The sequence below is a fragment of the Danio rerio genome, chromosome 11, assembly GCF_049306965.1.
Source record: "Danio rerio strain Tuebingen ecotype United States chromosome 11, GRCz12tu, whole genome shotgun sequence".
Lineage (NCBI taxonomy): Eukaryota > Metazoa > Chordata > Actinopteri > Cypriniformes > Danionidae > Danio > Danio rerio.
The window spans coordinates 36,475,001-36,494,773 of NC_133186.1; the positions used below are offsets into that span (position 1 = coordinate 36,475,001).

Here is a 19,773-nt window from a genome sequence, read left to right on the forward strand (position 1 = left end):
TGCACCTGAGAGGTAGGCTATATGATGCATGTTGTTTTTGAACCCAAATAAGGACTAAATGTATGCTGTGTGTAGTTTTTCTGTAATTGGTAACATATCGGTGACTGGTATGGGGCTGTATGTGCTCATATATGTTGCATTTATTTGTTTATTTTATATAACCGCATTATTTAATGGCATATAATACAATTGGTACCCTTTTGGCAGTGAAAATGCAAGCCTGATAAAGGTGACCGGTACTGAACCACTTAGTGGAAAGGGGCCATTTGACAAACTAAGATATATTGCTTATGCCACATGTAGCCGTTTTTCCCCACCATAAGACTTAATTTAAATTTTTTTTTAAGAGACAACTGTCAATACCAATGTATACAAAAAAAAAAAAAAACACACCAACAATCAGAATGCCTCAGGTGAGAGACAGACAACTAGATTTCACAAGTCCTGTCAGACAAGCTGGTCCGACATGTCTATCTTTCTCCAGCCGTCTGATTCTCAGAGTTTTCGGAGCATCTGCTGAGTCACTTTTCTGCAGGCAGCTCCATTTACAGCCACTTTCACACCAATGCTGTGCATCAAAACAAGCCCTTTCAGCAGCCAGGCACAAAGAGTAAAAACATCGGCTAACAATACGCAACGACCTAATGACAGCCTACATGATAGCTCACAAAAGTATTTAGCAGCAGTACTCAGAAGTACACAAAAAGTATTCAGCTGTCCTTACAAAGTTGCTCTGGTTTATCGTTGCATTTGGTCCCTTTTGCTTAAAACCCTTAAAGGAATAGTTCACCCAAAAATGAAACCTGTTTGAGTTTCTTTCTTATGTTTAACACAAAGGAAGAACTACTCAAATGATGGAGAAAAAAACAGCCATTGAACTCTATTGTAGTATCTGTTCCTACAAGAGTTGTCCGAAGTGACCTTCAGGAGAAATTGGTACTGAAACCTTAATAAATGTCGGTTTACTGTGTGAAAACACTTTCTGTAGATTTACAGAACCGGCTTTACTGACAAATGTGTGCAAAAAAATGCATGCAATTTATCATGCCACCATAATCCATATTAAAAAACTAGGGTTGTCAAATGTATCTTCATTCGAGCGGGCCATAGTCGGGGAGGTTCTTGTGGTTCAGAAGACCCACCCCTCACTGACAAAGGTCCAGAATTTGTCCCATTCATAAGTTCATTTGTCCAATTTCGACTACAATCATACATTGTGAAAATAACCCATCAAAACAGACTTTAGGACTAAGCGGACTCCTCTGTCGGCTGTCGTGACTTCAGCTAATCAGTTTTGCTCAATGCAAACAATTATTTTCATGAGTCCAACATCCAGCTGTGCAAGAAAACACACAATCTGACATAAGAGAAGTTATCTTTCACTACTGACCTACTGTATTGTTTTTAAAGAGAAAACATTTTACAAGTAACTTTTATTCTAAATTATGGACCTTATTCTTGAAATGAAAAGAATGACCCATAAAAAGGTGTGAAGCACCAAAAGTGGGCTGTATTTACATCAATTTAAATACTAATTTGGCTTATGTTGTTATTCATAATTATATTAAAATGTACAGTTTTTTTTTTCAAGAGATGCTAGAAAAATGGTGAAGCTCTACATTATTATTATTATTATTATTATTATTATTATTATTATTATTATTATTATTATTATTATTATTCAAATAAATTCTGGCTGAAAATTACGACTGAGAAAAGCCAGTTTATTATTTATTATCTGGCTAGTTTATTAATGACTAATAAATGACAATAGGCTACAGTTTTTAATTTAACTTGCACAGATTCCTATTTTTGTTTACTATTGATATATGATATAATAAATTTGTATTTTAAAAATAAGCTTTTTTTCATATTTCACCACCCGAACCCGGAGCACCCAGAAGAAACCCACACCAACACAGGGAAAACATGCAAACTTCACAGAGAAATGCCAACTGACCCAGCCGGGGCTCGAAACAGCGACCTTCTTGCTATGAGACAATCATGCTACACACTGCGCCACCATGGTGCCCTGAACATATTCTTTTCTCTAATAAGGGCAGGAATTTCTGTGTTGGTCTACAATTTTATTATGTCATAAGCCATGCATCTAATCGACTTTACGCACACCAAAACACAAAATTTTTTTCCATTACGATTTTTTTGAGGGGGGATTGATCTTTGACACATTCAGAATGAATGAACTTTAAATAAATATTGACTATTTTAAAAATAGGAAGGGCTACTTCATATGCTCCGCTTCGTTTTTAAGTTTCACACAACTTACATAACCCTTCAGAAATCTTTAACTCTACTTTTTTTAATCACATTTAAACAATTATAGAGAAAATTTATTTTCGATGATGACAAAGCACCGTCACTTGTCACATGGCATATTTGCTGACAAGCGGGAAAGGTTTAATTATTAGATGGGCTTAAGAATGGCACTAACCGCTGAGTTAATGTATCATAATAAAGGTGTATTATGTTATATAATTTAGACTTGGATCATAAAGATAAAACGAAGGTGAGGATAAAGGCGAGGAAATATGAGAACAACAATAAAGCTTTCAGATAAACCCAATAAACCCTTATTAGACTTTATGAAACAGGCGAGGTTGCTAAAAGGCAATATTAATTAAAAGTGTACAGTAGATCCCGCAATCTGAACTTAATGATTTTGCCTGGCATCCTAAAAGATAAGAGGATAATGAAGAAAAATGCAATATGAAAACCACATATTGAGCTCAAAGACAAACAATAATAATTCAAAACAGGCTTTATAAAAACATAAAAATTAATTAATTTTATTAATAAAAATGACTACCTAAATATTATTTTTTTAAGGGATTGAAGTCTAAAATTGTAAAAACATTGATCAAAAATAAATATTTCCCATTATAACCACAGTAAACAACACAGGACAGTAACAATTAAATCTTAATTAAATTTAATAAGCAAAATTAATAAAATAACATTGCCAAATCAACCTAAAAATATAACATTTTAAATCTATAATATGGTAAAGATATACTCTTTAACTGCAAGTTTTCCAGTGTGTTTATTTGGAAATAGTAGGGCTGCACAATTCCAATTAAAATGAAAATCACAAATATTTTTTCTTAAAATCAAGATCAGGATTTTCTCACGATCCTGTAGATGTAAAAGTGCATCCCACAGGTTTGAAATATACTTGCTGTGGTAACCGGATTGAAGCACACCTTAACCACGGCACATTGTTACTTACATGAGACAAAAAAGTCATTTTTAACACTATTTTTATTTATTATGCACGGTTTCTTTTCAATGGGTTGTAGTTTTTTTTTTAAGACTGTTAAAATAAATTCATAAAAAATCCCCAATTTGTTTTATTCAATTTAAAAATAAAAATTGTAAAAATAGTTTAGATGTAGCTAAGCTACTTTTGCCATGTAGCTTTTAGCTTAGCTTGCTACATTTCCCAGGGGTAGCTTTCAGTGTAGTTAAGCTACATTTTAAGTAGAGTAGCTAACAGCTTAGCTCAATAAATTTTTTAGTAGCTTTCCCAACACTGCTTAAGTGCTAATCATACTTCAAGTGCGGCTCCCAAACGACCACTCTGTGCAACAAACTGAACGTTATTTACTAATTTATTACCTGTTATTCACAGCCTTTGCAGGTTCTGTTCACTAAAATACTCGTCAGTGACGAGCGCGCGAGCATCCTCTTGGTAGTAAATAAACAGTGCGTCAGTTCACATGTGATTTCATTGCCACGAGTACATCATTACATCAAGACAGATATTATATTAAATGGGTGAATTATACCTTGTAAATACAGTATGTGACACTTTTATTTTCAATTAGGAGGTGTCCATGTTGCTGAGCAACGTATATAAAACAATGTGAAGACTTGTGCATTCATCTTTACGCTTCTCTCCTGACCTTTAAAATAAATGGCTGAATCGTAGAAAAGTGTGTGGGGGGAGGGGGGTTGAATCGAGATCATGATCTTTTTTCGATTAGTTGTGCAGCCCTAGAAAATTAAGATTTAAAAAGTCAGGTAAAACTATTTTACAAGATTGGCGAGTCTACATTAAACATAACATGTACAAAATATCAATTAAAATCACAGTAAGTGATATTTTGGCTGAAAATACTTGAAATTTTTGCTTCAGGAATGTTTCTTCAGATCCTCCATTTACTTTTTGACCAACATTAAACGATCACTTTAATATTCAATATAAAAGCCTCTAAAACCCATCTGAATGTCAAACACCAACAGCGCACAGCTTTTCTGACTCTCAGCTGGACGAGCACTTCTTGAACTCACACACACACACACATTTCTTGCCATCATTCAGGATTCAGAGAACAACAAATGTGTGCTTTTCTCATGCATTTCTGATGTGATACTACTGTAGTCCAGGACAGCGTGGAAAAAAAATCCTCTAATCCAATTGCACTCAATAACTGAGGTCAAGAAAGTATGATCAAAGTGGAGAAAGAAAAAAAAAAAGACAACCTGCTTATATTTCAAAGCTCTGGACCATGAGAAATACTCACAGAAGGGTTTAAAACATCCGACAGTAATGGTTAGACATTCAACAAGTGCACTGGGTTTTGAATGCAGGTTTGGTCAAACGAGAAAAATAAATTATTAAAATGGCTGAGGGGCGCAATTGCAAAAAAAAAAAATTTTTAAATCACGGTATTATGTTTCATATGATTCGATATTGATAATTATTGAACATTTAACAATACATTTGGCAATATTAGGATTTTTTTTTTATTTTAACCACCTCATTTTAATTTACCAACATTGCCAAGTCAACTAGTTAGTCAAAAACAAAACTATTTAAACAAAATCTCTCCATGATAAAATAAACATAAGTGTTAAAGAGACTCTTAAATTTAAATAGAATGTTACAAAGTGTGCGCAATGGTAAAGGTAGATCAACATCTGTAAGATGTCAATAATAATGATACAGTAAACCTCAAACTCTGTCAATGAAACAAATTATGATAATCAAATATGAGCTATCAAGTAGAGGAACAGAACGTCATTATTTAAATACATACTGCAACATAACAAATTGTTAAGTTAAATGACTTTATTACCCCTTTGCTTAAAAATCTTTCAGATGGGGAGCTAGTGGCTGGGATGCACAAGAAAAGGAACCAAAAAGCCACCCTGGCAACATTCTATTTTATTTACAATCTCCTCACTGCTGCTATACGGCACTCATTTTCGCATGAGTTGCAATTCTGACCTGAAGTGACAAGCGCATGCTTTGTGTTTGTCTGAGGTAATTAGTCTGCCATTATTACTGAAATATGTATATTCGATTGAAAGTGTAAGGCAGGTTAGTTCTAGCGATCAGGGCATTCGGAAAGGGTTCAGATGTTTTTCAACTAGGTGTACCTAGAAAATAACGTGCGCACCTCCTCTATTGGAAATGACAAACTGACACACTAAGCTTATTGGCATTGCTATTGGCATTGCTTCCAAGAAGAGCACTCAACAGCCACATTTAATAAAACTATAGTGCTTCACACTGAAACTTCACATCAAACATTTTTTATTATCGATATTAACAATGGCGTTTGGTCAATAAAAACCGATATCGAGTTTATCGCCTTGCCCTATTAAAAAAAGTGGCCTTCACATTGTATATGAGGCAAAACACTACAGGTGAATAAATATATGGGGGAAAATACTTCCAAAAAGGGTCAAATTAAGAATTGCAAGAACAAGAAAAGTTTTTTTGGATGTAATTTTTGTAAATGTAATGTTTAAATCTGAAAACAAGGAAATTATATTAAATGGAGGTATGTGCTAATTTGCATACACTTTTAGCAAAAACATCTGACAAACTTTTTTGGCAATCCTTTTCAATCTATAGGACTCATAAAATTAAATGAAATAAAATAATAAATTAAATTAATAAAAAAAAAAATATTAAAATTTTAATTAAAATTCCCAGTGATGAGTTACATCAGGAGCATCATAACTTTATATGCCAAATATATATATATATATATATATATATATATATATATATATATATATATAATGTGTGTGTGTGTGTGTGTGTGTGTGTGTGTGTGTGTGTGTGTGTGTGTGTGTGTGTGTGTGTGTGTGTGTGTGTGTGTTTTTTTTTTTTTACTTAATTTTTACAATGCAAATCCAATTAGATTTCATTCATTAAATCCATTTTTTTGGATTCACATATATCTACCATATATCCACTAAAAGACAAAAATTATTATTTTTAAACTGTATTGCAAGTAAAATCACATTAACCTTTTCATATCGGTCAATAATATTAGTGAAATTAATTTAAACACTGACTAAATATAAATATTTACACACATTTATACACAAATAAATAAATGTGTGGACTTGATTGGCTGAAAATCTAAAAAAAAAATTCTGTGCGCAGATTCCGTGTGGGCCTAGTCATTTACGATCAAAGAAATATTAATATAATCATGTTAATTATTTTAACTATTATGTTATGTTATTTCAGATTTCACTGTATAGTTTTTACATTATATTTGTATGGATATATTTTATACATCATCTGAACGCTGCATAAATAAGATTTCTATTGATGTATCTATTGTTAAAATAGCACAAAATTTGTCTGAGATACTTTAAGTTCAATATTTATATTCTGAATGTTCGAAAACATCTATATATTGAGAAAAATCACATTTAAAGTTGTCCAAATGAAGAGCTAGCAATGCACATTACCAATCAAAAATTGAGTTAGAGTATTTACAGCATAATAAATGTGAAAAATATCTTCACAGGACACCATCTTAACTTAATATCCAAATGTATGATTTTTTTAAATCAATTGTTTTAACCCATACAATGCATTTTTTTTATTTATTGCCAACAATATACTGGTGCACCATAAGACTTATATGCTCCAGGGTCATTTATATGAATACAGCAGTAAAGTTTGGTTTATGTAAGAGCTGCTAAAGCAGAGATTTATGGCTCAGTGCAGAAACTCATATTGAGAAAACAGCCTTTACAATAAGTATCATAATTGAATTCTACAGACACAATACAAAAACACATAAAAGCATACATGTTAGAGGTTTCTTTACAAATGAAATTCATGGAAAGCAAAAAAATATACAAAAAAAACAAAACTCTACATTCCAAAATTGCCAGCAGTGTCTCAACTTGAAGCTAGAATAAATAAATGCAAGCATACCTGAAAAAACATCCAAGTTTTCCTCATTAATTCCAAGACCTTTTTAAAGCAAGGCTGTCTTTTTATTACACTACAGTTGACTTTATAGCTGAAAATAATGGCACTGCCCATTCAGGAAGACTGGAGAACAGGAAAAAAACTACAGAGGTGTACCCAACAAAAAAGAAAGATCAAACAGAAAAGGGGACCAGAGTCTGTCCACATGGTTTTGGATTAGCAGCTCTCATTGTCAATGCCGCCTTGGAAGGAAAACACTGTGGGCTTTTGAGAGATTACATGACGATTTCATTTTTAATGCTGATCGTTTCAAAGTACTACAACCTAGAGTGAATTACCCTTCATAAAAGAGTCTTCCGGTTGATTTGAGGGCCAGTAAACAACCTTTATCAACTCAGAAATATAATGAAATGTAGAAAATAAAAATAAATAAAAATTAAAATATATATAATAAAAAATTATTTAATATATATATATATATATATATATATATATATATATATATATATATATATATATATATATATATAAAATAATATAAAAAATAAAATGCAGTTTGCTGATAAGCATTTGAATATGAATATAAAATTAAGATAAAAATATAGATTTTTTTTAATGAAATAAAAACTTAATTACAAAATATATAAACATACTTAAAATTTAAATAAGTGTTAGTGAATGACTAAAAATATAAAACAACTTTTATTAAATAAAATAAATAAAATATATTTTTTTTAAATAAAAAGTACAGTGGTCCCTCGCTCTTTCGCGGTTCACTTTTTGCAGATTTTTTTTTGTGTAATTTGACAAGTTTTTTTTCTACAGCATATTGTGCTCAGCGTCCTGCCTAGCACATTGTGTTCTGTGTCCTGATTAGCTGTAGACCATTGTCAATCAATCTCATCCGTGCCTTGTCTCAGGTTCAGCACAGAATGCGTTCAGCTTTCCAAATTTACATAAATCTTCGATCGCTAGTAGTACTATGTGTTTGCCAGTTTTTATTGCCACAGTGTCGATGAAACATTTTGAATCGTCAAAGGCACCTGTGGTAGCACCCTAAAAGCAGGAGAAGATGCTAATCCTCGCACGAAAAGTTAAACTTCTGGACACGTTAAAGGAAGGTAGAATTTGCAAGGCTGTAAAGCGCCATGGAATAAATTATTAAATGATCTTTGGTTTCATTCTATAATACTGGATTTATTTATAAGGTTTGAAATTTGAGAATGTTTAAACAAGAGAGAAAAGTGTGAAAATATTAATGCCTGTCTGAGAAAAGTATATAAAGAGTGTAGTGAGGGGTTTTACAGCCTTAAAACATCTATAATAATTGTAAAAAATAAAGCAGACTACTTTGCGACTTCGTCTATTGCGGGTTATTTTTTGAACATAACTCCCGCGATTATTGCGAGACCACTGTATTACTGAATGAACTAAAATATAAAATTACTAATATTATATAAAATACCTTTACATTACATTATTTACATTACATTACAATAAATAAAATATATATATATAAAAACGTATTCACTCATAAGAGTGTTCATTCACCGAATCAGCTATTGGAATTAATAAAATTAAATATATAAAATTAACACAAAAATTAAGTAAAGGATTTGGAACATTGACTGGAAAGAGCATAAAAATGATGGGATGAAAAGCAATTTAAAATGTACAAGAATATAACAATTATCAGATAAGGAAATAAGAAATTAAAATTAAAGAATTAAATGAAGTATTACTTAATGGAAAAAGATAACAAAATGTATTTAAAAAAATTCTGAGATTGTTGCAAGTTATTAAAGATACTTTTGAAGGTGCAGTATGTAAGTTTGACACCCAGTGGTTGAACTAGGTATTGCATTCCTGGATCAAACACGCAAGCGCAGATTGTCATATTGGCGACCAATAGGAGCGAGCCCGACTATCGAGCCTAAAGGCTTGTGTTCTAGATAAAAGCAAATGGCACACGATAGAAGAAATACTCCCCATATTGAACCAAGTTTTTGTTCTAACCAACACCTTGAATTGGCACTGCTTTATTTCTTGCAGCTGAACAACAGAAAACTGACATCGATCATCTCAGGTCAAACCAACACATATCAGTGATTCAGGATCTACATTTAATAATGTTAGTTTTCTTGTTGGCTTAGTCCCTTTATTAATCTGGGGTCTCCAAAGCGGAATGAACCGCCAACTTATGCAGCACATTTTTATGCAGCGGATGCCCTTCCAGCCGCAACCCATCTCTGGGAAACATCCACACACACTCATACACTATGGACAATTTAGCCTACCCAATTCATTTAATAATGTTAAAGAAGTTTCATATGTATTAATTATTTTAAATAAATGTAGTTTTTGTGAGCGCATATTCTGTACTTCTGAATGGTATTTAAATTTCTATTGTGTTTCATTTGGTGCAAACAGCCCAATTGCTTATCACAGGGGTTCTCAAACTTTTCAGCTCGCGACCCCCAAAATAACAATGCCAGTGGCTCGCAACCCCCAATATCCTCTGAGGTGGTTATAAATACAAAAACTTTGCATGCAATGGTGCACACACACCAATAGACCAAAGTCTATTCTTCATAGATTTTTTTTATGTATGTTAGTGCTGTAAATGGCCTAGAAAGCATAGCTTCAGATGCAGCAGATTGATATTATAATACCAGGTGTGTTATAATATCAATCTGCTGCATCTGAAGCTATGCTGTGTCTTTAATATAATGTAATTACCCCAGCGATCGCAATTGAATAGAACTAGTAACTATTAGCTACTATAGTAACTTTATAAAGTAGTAAATAGTAACTATAAATTACTATATTTTTCTAGGTTATGGATAAAATATGGTAATTTTTATGGTTTAATAAAAATAAATAGATTTTTGGAAATCACTAGGCGACCCCCTTTCATTGTCCCACGACCCCTTGGGGTGTCCCGACCCCACTTTGAGAACCACTGGCTTATCACAGGAAATCTCATCACATAGCGTGTTGTTAGGACACGCGGTTACAATGTAACCTGCTCACCTAATGTTTACGTTTGCAATATTTCTATTATTTGCCAATTAATAACCTCATATGGAACTCTGAATCTGCGTCTCATTTCGGACTCTGCTACCGTCCACAGGACAATGCATTTCAGTCACAGACGCATGCTTTGACAGCCTTTCGGAATGAATGAATGATATATGCGGTTTTCCATCAGGGCAACCCTGGGTGCTAAAATAGAATTGCCTAAAGTAGCAGTGGGTGGGTAAAAAGAACCAAAACAAAGACAGCGTTCCAACATGTAATGCACACTTTCAAAGCAGAAAATCTGACTTCAGCATTGTTTTTCAAATAAACTAAAATGTTCACTTAACATGTTTCCTAAATATCTGCAAACATAATATGGTATTTTTATGCTTTAGAGTCAAAAACGTACAGACAGCACCTTTAAATAAGTAAAAAAAAAAACAAATACAAACATATATAAAAAATATTGGAACACTGAATTGAAAGAGCATTAGATGATGGAATGAAAAGCTAAATAAAAATGTAAGAACAAGAATTCAGATAACAGAATAAAAAAGAAAAAAGGTACACAAGGGTACACAAAGGCATACTGGAGTGATGTAAATGTAATGTAAATCCCATGAATCTTACATTAAGACTTGCAATGAAAAAAGCCAGGATGCTGACTCAAAATAAAATAAATCTTCATATTTTTAGCTCACTCCTGACTGCAATCTGTTGTTTTTGGTTCACGCCTTGGTTTGAAATTCTACATTTGTTACTATTTTCATCCTCTGTCTTTCATTGTGCCTCCCATGAACCGAGTGGGTTTTCTGGGATTGTTGTAAGTAAACGATGTAGAAAAAGACTAAAAAGGTCTGGTTCATTCCTCTGCCGTCGAGGATTCAGAGAGCAAACAGTGGGAAAGCTGCACTAGAGACTTGCACCATGTCACCATATTTCACACGTGGACTCTGATTCAACACTGGCAGACTTTCTGTCATACGCTGCTGTTTTGGAGCACGTCTGATAAAATATTCTCAGAGTAATATCGGCATCGTCTCAAAGCTCTTCGGCACTTGAGAACAAAACCACAAAGACAAACTTCTAGGTTGTAGTTCAACCCATGTAAGAATTGTAGTGCAAAAAATGGACGATTCACCCAAAAATAAAAATTCTGTCATTATTTACTAACCATCTTTTAACAACAAACATGTTTGAGCTTCTTTCTTCTGTTAATAAACACAAGAGAGCATGTGTTGAAGATTGTCCAAATCCCAATTACGTCCGTTGTTTTCCAAGTCTAAGTTAAATTTGGACAAAGGACATCGCGTTAATGTATTTACTAACAAAGAAAAAATGAACAGGCAAAGCAGTGGCGCAGTAGGTAGAGCTGTCGCAAGAAGGTTGCTGGTTCGAGCCTTGGCTCAGTTGGCGTTTCTGTGTGGTGTTCGCATCTACTCCCTGTGTTCGTGTGGGTTTCCTCCGGGTGCTCCGGTTTCCCTCACAGTCAAAAGACATGCGGTACAGGTGAATTGGGTTGGCTAAATTGTCCGTAGTGTACGAGTGTGTGTGTGAATGTGTGTGTGGATGTTTCCCAGAGATGGGTTGTGGCTGGAAGGGCATCCGCTGCGTTAACCCTTGCTGGATAAGTTGGCGGTTCATTCCGCTGTGGTGACCCCGGATTAATAAAGGGACTAAGCCGACAAGAAAATGAATGAATGAATGAAAAAAATGAACAATACTTGTACAGCATTTATTAATTTGCTGACACATTATTATAATCAAACACTGTGCTTAAGTGTTAAGTTAGGGACATTAAAGCACGTCTAGGAGGTTGTTATCGCAAAATAGAGCTTGACACTAAGCGGATACGGTTGTATAAGACTGAAGGGATTTATTCTGCCACAACAACCATCTTGGATGTACTTAAATTAAGTTTATTACATCAATACACGCCACAAAACATAAAAATAAGACAAAACATTGTTCTGAGCCATAATAGTTATTAATTGTTTAAACAAACACAAAGCTGACAGAAACAAAAACAGCTGATGGAGTATACACTAACCTGCACATTATTAAGTCACAAGACGGTGCCAAACAGTCAAAAACAAAGCTGAAAACTAAAAACAGCTGATGAAGAAAACACTAACTTGAGCATTATTCGATCATAAGATGGTGCCAAACAGGCAAAAATGTAGAGTTGACAGAAACTAAAACAGCTGATGGAGTATACACTAACCTGCACATTATTCAGTCACAAGATGGCGCCAAACAGTTAACAACGCAAGGCTGGCAGAAACGAAAAAAGCTAATGGAATATACGCTAACCTGCACATTATTCAGTCACACGATGGCACAAAACTGACACGATGGCGCAATGCAAAGCTGACCAAAACTAAACCAGCTGATGGAGTATACACTAACCTGCACAAAATTCAATCACAAGATTCCGTCAAACAGTTAACAACGCAAAGCTGACAGAACCGAAAACAGCTGATAGAGTATACACTAACCTGCACATTATTCAGTCACAAGATGGCGTCAAGCGGTAAAAAACGCAAAGCTAACAGAATGGAAAACAGCTGATGGAGTATTAGGGCTGGGCGGTATATCGGGTTGTGGGAATATATCGATATGAATCCCCAACGCGATTCAGTATTCTCCAATATCATTCATATTGATATGGTTTGAGGCCACATGTGCACATTCTGCTCGAAACAGACCCCTCCAAGGTAGCACGCGAGCTCCACTTGCACAAATGTGCGCATGCGCAAATGAATGATTCACTCCCCGAGTCATACAAATGAACAAATGGTTCAAGAACGACCAATCACTGACGCGACATGGAGGAACATGCAGCGCCAGTGTTGTATCAAAATCTGACTCCCTCCACGAGCACGCACGTCACACAGTGCCTGCAGTTGTCACAACTGTTTATCAGAAACCTGTTATCAAATATTTCTTATGAAATTGACAGCAAGAATGAACGTAGAAGCCTTATCAAATTGACAATGTGTTCAAAAGAATTAAAATGGGAGGAATTTATAGCGCATTTCGAAAGTGAAACTACCTCATATTCACTGATTATAAGTTGAGTATTTATTACACGATGGTCTTTTCTTTACATTTACGTTAAAACACATTTAGCTCTGCGTTCTGCTCTGTTATAATGACTGTTTACCTTTATACGCTTAACCAGCATTTCATCACAGTACACTGAAACTATTTGGTTACTTCTCATATCTACAGTCTATTCGTTTTCATCTCCTAGTTTAATATTTAGTAAAACAAGTTTAGTCAAAACAAAAGAAAAAAAAAGTGTGGGATTTTTACATGGAGTGAAAGACTTCTCTTTATGTATCTTCGATATGTGCACTGTTCAATAATTGTGCACAATACAAACATGTAAATGTGTAACCAAAAAATATATATACAGCTGATTTAATTCTTGTTTATAAATCACACAACAGTGGTATACAGGATTACTTATAACAACAGTAATTGTGACAAAAAAAACTGTTTTATATTTACATTCAATGTGGTTCTTATCTATCATACAGTACTTTTTGTTGTGTTACTATTTAAGTGTGTTCCTTTTTTGCTCTGACAATGTAGCTGTTTCCTATGGATCTGTTTACTTTGTTATTTGCACAACAGCACAAGAGTGCTGTGCATGGTGTTAAGCAGGAGAAAAACCTGTACTGTATTTACTTAAAGATTTTTTTTATAATTTGAAATGTTGTGCAACAGTTTTAAAGCAGGAGAAAAACCTGTACTGTGTTTTATTTTTCAAAGATTTTGTGTAGACTTGTATTTGTTGTGCAGCTGTTTATTTGTAAACAGGGAGGGAAACCCCTGTGTTTAAATTATATTTTGCTCAAAAAATGTTAAATAAAGTTATAATAAAGGCTTTCATTCTCATGTAACCATTTATGGGGAAATACCAGACATATATCGGACACAGCCATTTCTCCTAAAAACACCGGGATATGATATTTTTCCCATATCACCCAGCCCTACACTAACCTGAGCATTTTTTAATCATAAGATGGCATCAAAAAGTCAAAAATGCAAAGCTGACAGAAACAAAAACAGCTGATGGAGTATATACCAACTTGCACATTATTCAATCACAAGATGGCGCCAAACAGTGAAAAACGCAAAGCAGACAGAAACAAAACTGACTGGATAAAGCATATTCTTCCCTATATTGCCAAAAATAGTTATAAACGACAGCGGGACAGACAAGCAGATACATATGAATGAGAATGTAAGTGTATGGATTTTAACGTACTGATAGACGGTCAAGTTGATTCGAAGTTCTTGGATAAATCTGCATTATTTAGCGGCTGTTATCTCACAATAACGTACCTTGGAACAACATTAAAGCACTGTGATTTAACATGAACAACTGTATGTTCATTAACTACATTAAAAAACATGAATATTTCATAAACGTATTGTTCATGTTAGCAAATACATTAACCAAGTGTGCTGTACTGTAAAATTTGAAAACTTTTCACATTTAATGTATTATGTTGCCGTCATCACAGAATATTTCTGAATATCTCCAACCTTAGTATTATTATTGATGGTATTATTATTATTATTATTAATATGAACAGTAAATACTAGTTGAATGAAGAGATGCGCAGATTAAAATTGTGTCTGCCGATTCTGAATTTAAATTTTTGGTTAAGCGTGACCTGCCAATACCGATTTTTTTTTTTTGTCAATTTTGACTTTCTCTCATAGCTATAATTCACAGCATATACAAAGAATCTTATGTATGTGTTAGAGCTGCACGATTCTGGCTAAAATGAGAATCACAATGTTTTGGCTTAAAATAAAGATCACGATTTTCTTATGATTCTGTAGACGTATAATAAAGGTATGGTAAAAACAAACATATGGCGACATCGATAATAATATCATGTGTAGGTCTACTGGTTTCTATAAATAATTCTACTCTACTTATAATAATTCTGATGTTGAATTATCAATGCAATCTGTCATATTAGACAATTTTATTCACTGGTAAAATCAGACATTTGCGATTATCAGATTTTATTCAACAATATATAGGCTAGAGTAGTTATACTGACATTGTAAACATTTATTTTCATGCACAACTGTGTGTTCGCTATGAAAGAAAAAACATATCACATGCCTGTCGTAATCATAACTCTAAAATGCGATTTGATCATTTAAATTAAGTGCATACTTTCGGTTTAATTTTAACTGCTAAGTGCTTGTTCATACTTCGCACGCGGCACCCAAACGATCACTCTGTTCCACAAACTGAATATTATTTACAACTGTATTACCTGTTATTCGCAACATATGCAGGTTCTGTTCACTAAAGTAGACGCGCAAACGTCTATCATTAAGTAGAGCGCGCGCCCTCTCTGTGATAACAGCTTACGGTCAGCAGCTCACGTCACATGTGATTTTCCGGCCGCGAAAACATCATTATATGAAGACAAAAAGGAGATTTTTAGGTGTATTATACCTTATAAATACAGTATGTGACTCATTCAACATCATTTGGAGGTGTCAATGTCACTGAGCAACGTGAAACAATGAAAAGACTCGTGCAGCCGCCTTTTCTTCTCTCCTAAACTTGAAAATATGATTGACAGAATCGTAGAAATGCTGAATTAAGACCATCTAGGGGGTCGAATCGAGATCGCGATCTTTTAACGATTAATTGTGCAGCTCTAGTATTTGTGTGTGTGTGTGTGTGTGTGTGTGTGTGTTCAACAGCAAAAAGAATCTCAGAAACATCTGAATCCAATTGAGGGCGAGTAAACGTGGTCAATTTGAATTTTAGAGTGAAGCGATCCTTTAAACTAAAATGATGTAAATACATGTAAAACGACAACAGTACAGCACAGTTACTCACTTCCTTCAGACAGCGTCTCTCTGCTAAAGATTCACTTTAGAGGTTAACTGCTTTCCAGTCGTCCAAATCATAATATTGACACTCCACAAAAGTGTTGCAATGTTTGAGAGGCGCTGTGACCCTCCTGCCCCTTATAAAGCTCATCTTAACTGCATTCATCAATGTCTGACCAGCAGCGCCCTACACTTGACCTGTGCCGGCACAAAGAAACAGACCTTCCTGACCTATTTTGCAATGTCCCGGGCGAAATGAATATGATGATTTCTTTCTTTTCATATTGATCAAAGTAAACAAAAGTTGTAAAACCACATTTCTATCTCCTACAGAAATATTTATATCATTATCAATGTTGGAAACAATTGAATTGTGGGGGGTTATATTTTTGTGGAAACACTGATAGATTTTTTTGACTTTCTTTGACTAATAAGAAAAATAAAGACTTCTTTTAACATTATAAAAGTCTTCACAGACTCTTTTAATGAGTTTAACCTATTCCTGCTAAATTCATCAACTCAATTCTGTTCTCAAAGCAGACACCATGTGTTTTAAATACAAGTGCACTGTATTACGAATTCACTTTGTACCCAAAACACTGATATCTTCAGACCAGACTAAGCATAAAAGCGCACCAATTTTAACAAGACTTTACTTAACCCTTTAAGAACATTAAGAACATGTACAAAACATTCAGCATTAAACCTAGGCGAGTTCATATTACAGGTAACGCAATAAACAATTAAAATTTTTAATAAAATAAAATAAATAAATATATAAATAAAATAAATTTAAATTTTATAAATAAAAAAAAAATTTAAATAAATATAGCACGATCAGAAGAGTATAAGATATTTAGCAAGTAGGAAACTTAGTGTTGGGTGTAATAATTAGCTACAAAGTAACTAGTTACAGTTATTAAATTACCCACTGATGAAATAACTTTAAGGAATTACTTTACATCTTTTATAGGTAATTTAAGCACTTTTAGTTATACTGGACTTGCAATATATACTGTAAATAAATTCAACAGTTCTGAATAAATCAATTGAGAGAGGCAGAGTAATTATATTTAGTTATATGGATATATTTTAAAGAATTATAATAATTTTTAACCAAAGAAGGTTCAATTTACAATATTGGAAAAAAAATACATTGCATTATTTTGTATTTCTGCGATTTCTATGGCAGTATCTATACAGTTTCACCAGATAATGTGAATAGCTCTATTTGGGAAAATTTTTTTTAATTTTAGATTAATTGGGATACTTCTATAGGACAGTGAATGATGCATGAAATGTAATAAATTACAGGAGTAGATGAATTCAGTTTAATTCATCTTGATTTCTATAGCATGTTTACAATGTAGACTGTGTCAAAGCAGCTTAACATGGAAGTTCTAGTAAATTAAAACTGCTTCAGTCCAGTTTTCAGAGCTGAAGTTCAGTCTGCTTGAACGATATATTGTGCAGCCCTAGTTAAATTGATCAAGACTATGAACATGCTTAAGCAATAAATTGAAACATCAATGACTAGATATGGTATGGTTGAAATACGGTGTCTTTACTTTGAAGGATTTTTGTGCTTTTTTGACGCATATGGTGTTTAACAGTTAATATTACATTTTTAACAAAGCTTAAGAGCCTTATTTGACTCATTTTAATAATTAAAAGTTTAACTTATACTGCTTGTTGAGATTTGTGCATTCAAGTAATTTAAACTTTTCAGACAAATTAACTTTTCAGACAAAGTAATTAGGAAAGTAATTTAAATTACGAGTAATCAGTAATTACCTTTTACGTAACTCATCCAACACTGGTAACAATATCCTAACTACAAAAGCCACAGATTGTAAGACAGTACATAATGAGACGCAAACATTTTCCTTAGAACACATTTTCAGCTAAACATATTATTTAAAAGAGCTCTTGAAGAAAAAAGAAGTCCCCTAAACCTTGGTTGGTCTGAGAACATATTTAGGTTCTAAATCAATTATGATAGTGCAAACACTGACCACTTGTGATTGGGTCATACAAATATTAACATTAGAAGACATGAACTAAAAGACAAACAAACTAGTCATTAGCTAATCATTAATAAGACATCGTGAGAAGCTTTAGGAAATAATGTAAAATGAGACGAGTGATGACAACTGCCCTTTGAGCCAAAGTACAAAAAAAACAGAGAGGTTAAAACTTTGAATGATTAAAATTCAGATGCAAAACCTCAACTAGCAGAAACATCAAAAGCGCAGCGGAGAAAGAACCTGAACCTGATCAAGTTAAGTTACATTTTTATCCACGCACGCAGACTATCTTTTTGAAGTTTGGGGTCAGTCGGTCAGTATAATTTACTTTTTAAAGCATGTCATATTAAACAAGCAACCCAGCCCTCTAGCAATACTTGCACTGAGTTTTATTAAATGCTAAATTTCGGTCTCCTGACAATCACTGCATATTTTGGAAAACAATAACCAATGAATATAAACAATGCAGAATCTCCATAAATAACATACAAGCAAACTTAAATCCAATACAAAACACCCTACACACCCAATGCAAAAAAAAAAAAAAAAAAATTACAAAAATAAAAATAAATAAAATAACATTTTATATGCCACACACACAAATTTAAATATATATTGAAAGTCTATGTTCAAGTATGCATGTATTTGATGGACAGAGCAAAGCAGTTACTCTGCGAAATAGGCATGGGACGATAACAGTGTTTAAGGTATACAACGGTTTGGAAAAGTCAAAGTTTTGTTTAAAAAGTCGACATTTTCTTTAATAATAATAATAATAATTTAATAATAATAATAATTTTTATTTACTTTTTTTTTTTTTTTTTTTTTAGGACAACAATATCTAAAGCCAAAAAAAATCCAAGGATGCCGTTTTAAATTGCAAAGAAATTTGTGTTTTTGAAACTAATAAAGACTGCAGAAGTCAATTATTCTTTTAAATTATTTAGGCTGACATGTTTACTGCTCCAAAATATTATAAATCTTTCAAAGAATAAAATATATTGTTTTCAAAGGTGAAAAAAGTTTTAGTTTTTTACCCAGACATTTAAAAAGAATATATTTTAGTTTGAAATCACAATAGCGTGATACTTTCATCCAAGGTTATCATAACGTCAGAATTTTTTACCGGCCCATGCCTATTGAGAAATTCTAGCGCAATTTAAAATGATTTTGATTACTTCCATCCAAATGTTTCAGATATAATTCTAATGCGCTAACAGGTTGCTTATAAAAAAATAATAATTTATAATGTATTAGTAAAATAACATTTATTTATTTATTTATTTATTTTTAAAAAGGATTAATTAGTAATGAATATTTTGTAACAAAGTCTGTCAATTTATTGCTTTCTTGCCAAATAAAAAAGCTCAATTTAATCTTTCTGACAACAAACAATTTTACACAAAGATTTTAATGTGTAAAATTTAGAAGTCGCAACTTGACGTCTGTCATTAATGACACGTTTAATTAAATGTTGTGTCAGCAGTTTGTTATTTAGTCATTCTGGTTCCTCCAGCTTCAAGAGTAACCTCGTTACAAAAATCACGAAGAATGCACCATATCTATATCTGTATCTATATCTCGTGTGTGTTGTTTGATGATGTACTCATGCATGACTTTTGTTTACATAAA

At 33.1% G+C, this 19,773-nt stretch overlaps 1 protein-coding gene across 12 annotated transcripts in view; it reads right to left on the reverse strand.

Moving 5' to 3' along the window:
* Nucleotides 1–19,773, reverse strand: part of atp13a3 (ATPase 13A3) — a 97,826-nt gene that overhangs the window by 68,647 nt on the left and 9,406 nt on the right. For 3 of the 12 annotated variants that reach the window (XM_073916930.1, XM_073916928.1, XM_073916926.1), the window contains exon 1: nucleotides 7,214–7,318. The exons of the other annotated variants lie outside the window; for them this stretch is intronic. The gene's annotated coding sequence lies outside the window, so the exon portion shown is untranslated. Of the gene's footprint in view, nucleotides 1–7,213; nucleotides 7,319–19,773 lie in introns of those variants that run through there. 12 annotated transcript variants of the gene reach the window in all.